Below are 4,878 nucleotides of genomic sequence, written 5' to 3'. Positions count from 1 at the left end.
GGTCCAGCCTGTGATACTGATCATGAGAAGAAAGAATGAAAGATGTGTCTTCCCATGCTGCTGCAAACTGAAAAATCAAAATGCAGCTCAGCTTTTCTAAGCCAGCCAATGGTCCCTCGTCAGAAACTCTTCCTTTAACAGAACGGATTCATCTTCCCACCCTCCCTCTCTAATTGGTCTGGAGAAGTTGGGAGCAGAACATTGGTAAAGGGCAATGGCAGTATCTGAGATGCAGAGAATTCAGTTCCAGACCCGAAAATGTCCCATCATTCCATCAATGCCTAAAGCCAACGGATTCTACGCTTATCCCACAATCTTAAGTACTTCAATCAAAGCAGTCTATAATCCCTTCTGTTCTAATTAAAGTTAGCTCATTGTTTCAATTGATTCCTTTTGCTTCTTGTTCCTGATACCAATACTGATTGTATTGTAGCACTTCTTACTGTTCTTATAGCATAGAGTTAAAACACAGCAGGTAAGAATTATAGAACAAAGTCAAAAGGATGTTGAGTTCATAAGAATCTGTCCCCTGTTGGATTAATTTACAAAGAGCTCCTGGTATTGAGCTCTTCTCAGTAGTAATACATATAGATACAGTAGTAAAATAGTGGTTGTGCACATAATGGGACTATTGTGAATGGTACTTACCACTCACAGTTGGCAAGACTTCAGGAATTCCTGTCATGATTTACTGCAGTTACTAAGGTATTTCATTCCATTTTGAACATGAGATCAAATCCTGCATGGATCACATTAAACTGAATAAATTCCACTCACTCACATTTAAACTACACCTTTGTCCTTGCCTGGGGCATTAGGGTGACATTTTGACAATATCACACTTCAGTTCAGTTCAAATGCTGAAGGAGATCTGGTATTTAAACTAGACTGCTTCATGACCTTTAAATCGGAATTAATTTTAAACTAATATTTAAAATATTGAGGATCTGAAGATTAAGTCTCATATCTAATTTTATGTTCTAAACTTCCATTATTTGGCCCACATATTATAGCTCAGAGAAAGCACATGTTCAAAATACAATAAAGTTGGATACTTTTATCTGAACAGAGCTTAATAGTATCTCAATGAAAATTGCATGCTGCGTTAATATTGTAACTACAGGCCTCAGACCAGAAGCTTGAGTTCAAGCTCCCATCAAGCAGTGCAGTAATTACAGTTTGCAGCTGCTGCATGTTGTAATTCCCACTGTCCTCACCAGGACCGTGCAACATTATATACACATGTTAGGATCATAATTTAAACCTGGATCAGATTTAAATGTTTAAGAAAAGAAGGAAGAATCACAATTCTCCAAATATTAAAGAAATGTATTTTATATAGCCTCATCCTCAGGGCATCCTTATGTATTTTATAACCGATGAGGTCAGTTTGAAGTATTGCAGTGGCGATCATCAGCAGTAACAGTTTAAAAAGTGCCTGAGCGTGCCATAGCTTTAAACCATGTTTTATTTCCTCTTCATCCCTTCTTTTAAGGCTGCCCCTTGGGACCAAGGATGGCTTTCTTCCATTCTGAAATTGAATTTTGAGGTGACTCAAAAGTCCAATATTGGATTCATGTACTCTTCCATAGACATAATGCTGGAGTGATGTGATGTTCTGATCTGTTGCTAGCGGATTCACCTCAAGAGACCTGATGGTCCAGGCCTCTACATTCATCTTGAAGGGTTGGAAGAACTGCGTTTGTGTGTTCTTTTGACGTATATCGACCATCGCATGGTCCCGATAGAGCAAAACCTTTGTTTGATGGCCGTGATGGCCATGGTGTTTGGAGAATAGGTTGGTTGCACAGATGGGGACAAACACCGTCGGGCGGCACGGTGGCTCAGTGGTTAGCACTGCTGCCTCACAGCCCCAGGCACTCAGGTTCAATACCATCCTTGGGTGACTGTCTGTGTGGAGTTTGCATATTCTCCCTGTGTCTGTGTGGGTTTCCTCCGGGTGCTCCAGTTTCCTCCCAAAGTCCAAAGATGTGCAGGCTAGGTGGATTGGCCATGATAAATTGCCCGTCGTGTTCAGGGATGTGTAGATTAGGTGGGTTACAGGGGGGTGGGTCAGGGTGGAATGCTCTTGAGGGTCAGTGTTTACTTGTAGGGCCAAAGGGCCTGTTTCCACACTGTAGGGATTCTACAATTCTAAAACAGACCTACATGATCAAAACCAGAAATTGCTAGAAAAGCTCAGCAGGACTGGCAGCATCTGTGGAGAGAAATCAGAGTTAACGTTTCAGGTCAAGTGGCCATTCCTCAGAACTCGGTTTTCGGTTTTCACACTGACATGATATTGTCTCTGACTCTTATATCCTAGAGACCCACAGTCCTGCATTATAAAGTGTCAAACTGAAGCCACCCCTTTCTAGAGCTAGGTTGGACACAAAATCTGTGCTTCAACTTTATCAACGACCTGCTGTCTGAGACCTGTGATGGCTGTATATGTATAGTCGAAACAATAATTGTGTTGACAATGTGTCAAGTATTAAAACTTAATTCAAATAAACAGACTTTCTGCTTTGGACTCAATCAGACACAAATTGGACCCAAAATCACGCAGTTTGGAAAAGATTACGAAAAGAATTATAGAGAAACAATTACCACTCATGTTGATGTATAGTAGTCAGTTTCTCAGTAAATTATAAAAAAATGTGAAAGCATGTAAAACTTGCCTATTGGTCTCCTTCCATCTAAAAATTGAAATTCATGCCATATGATGCCAAACCATCTCCAACAGAAGACATTTAAACAGCTTCCTTTAGTATACAACACAGTGTGGAGCTGGAGGAACACAGCAGGCCAGGCAGAATCAGAGGAGCAGGAACGTTGATGTTTCGAGTCGGGACTGTTCTTCAGAAATGGGGAGGGGGAAGGGAGCTCAGAAATAAATACAGAGAAGAGGGGTGGGGCTGAGGAAATGTGTCCATCTGGGCCTCCACCGCACACAACCTGGAGGAGCAACACCTCATATTCTGCCTCAGGAGCCTACAGCCCGATGGCCTGAACATAGAATTCACCAGTTTTAAAATCTCCCCACCCCTGGTCTCATCCCACATCCAAATATCTCTCTCATCCCTGCCTCCTTGACGTAACACACCTGTCCATCTTCTTCCCCACCTAACCACCCTATCCTTCCTGCCGACCAATCTCCACTGCCCCCACCTGCATCCAACCTATCACAACCCCACCTACCTTGCCCCAGCCCCACCAATTCTCCCTCCCACTTCCTTGACCATCAGGGGAGGTGATGCCCTAGTAGTATTATCACTGGACTGTTAATCCAGAGACCAGACAACATTCTGGGGACCCGGGTATGAATCCCGCCACGGCAGATGGTGGAATTTGAATTCAATAAATATCTGGAATTAAGAACCTAATGATGACTGTGAATCCATTGTCGATTGTTAGGAAAAACCCATCTGGTTCACTAATGTCCTTTAAGGAAGGAAACTGCCATCATTACCTTGTCTGGCCTACATGTGACTCCAGACCCACAGCAATGTGGTTGACTCTTAACAGCCCTCTGGGCAAATCGGGATGGGCAATAAATGCTGTCTAGCCAGCGATGCCCTCATCCTGTGAATGAATAAAGGAAAGACTCCCTACCTGCGTTCACCTATCACCATCCCACCTACCTTCCCCAATCCCACCCCTCCTCTCTATTTATTTCCTAGCACCCTTCCCCCTCCTCATTTCTGAAGAAGGATCCCGACCCGAAACATCAACTTTCCTGCTCCTCTGATGCTGCCTGGCCTGCTGTGTTCCTCCAGCTCCACACTGTGTTGTCTCTGACTCCAGCATCTGCAGTTCTTGCTATCTCCCTTTAGTATATACTAGAATTGCAGTCATTGAACCCTACTATCAACACATACACATTGACCTGAAACAGAATTGGAACAGCTGTAGGAATACTATGGTTACAAGAACAGGCTAGAGAATGGTAATTATGATGATTTATATTTGTATAAGAATTCGGGGATAGAATCAGGGTAGCAGAACAGGTTGAGAGAGTGGTTATTAAAGCAATCAGTATCCTAGGTTTGATTTTTAGGGGCCCAAAGCACAAGGCAAGAAAGTTATGTTAAACTTGCATTGAAAGAAAATCACTGATCCAGCTGGAGTATTGCATCTGATCTTTGTGTTACACTTTAGCAATTATGGGAAGGCATCAGAGAGATTGCAGTTCCAGTGATGAGGAACCTCAGTTATAAAGATGGATTGGAGCAGTTGCCTACCAATAGTTCAAAATTCACTTCTTCACCCACTGATCAAGAGAGGGAAAATGGACCCCGTCCAAAAACCCTGACCTACCTCACTCTGGGATCTATTGTATTCTTTCATGGGTTTGTTGAAGCAAAGCAGAAACAAAGTGCAGTAACTCTAACCTGCAGTATAAATGCACTGTTTAACACTGTGCTTCCCAATCCTTTCATCCACTGTGAGAGATCATTGTAGTCCTTTGTTAGTGCTTGAGAATTGGAGTGAGCCAAGAGTCAGGGAGTTTGCTGAGTTTGGGTGGGGTCATGTGGTGTGGTGATGGTTGTTGAGTGGAGGTAAATGGTTTTGTTCACAACCATTTGAAGACTTTGTGGCTCAAAGAACACAGGAGTGTACATATGTATAATGATCCTTTGGTGCTGATCCCAGGATTGGCCCAATGGATTCTTGACTTGAACAATCACCATTACTACCTCAAAACTCATGACCCTGACTAATCATCCCACACCTGAACTGGGGGAGTGGGGGGTCCACAACCCCATAGTTTTGGAACTCCTGCCTTAGGTAAATAAAATCACAGCCGAAAATTCTGTGGATTTCAGGCCAATTGAAATTTTTTGCACTGAGACAGATATATGCAAGTTAATGCTT

This window comes from Rhincodon typus, chromosome 23, assembly GCF_021869965.1.
Source record: "Rhincodon typus isolate 14 chromosome 23, sRhiTyp1.1, whole genome shotgun sequence".
In the NCBI taxonomy this organism is placed as follows: Eukaryota; Metazoa; Chordata; class Chondrichthyes; order Orectolobiformes; family Rhincodontidae; genus Rhincodon; species Rhincodon typus.
The sequence above is the reverse complement of the archived record's forward strand: the minus strand, read 5'-3'. Positions refer to the sequence as shown.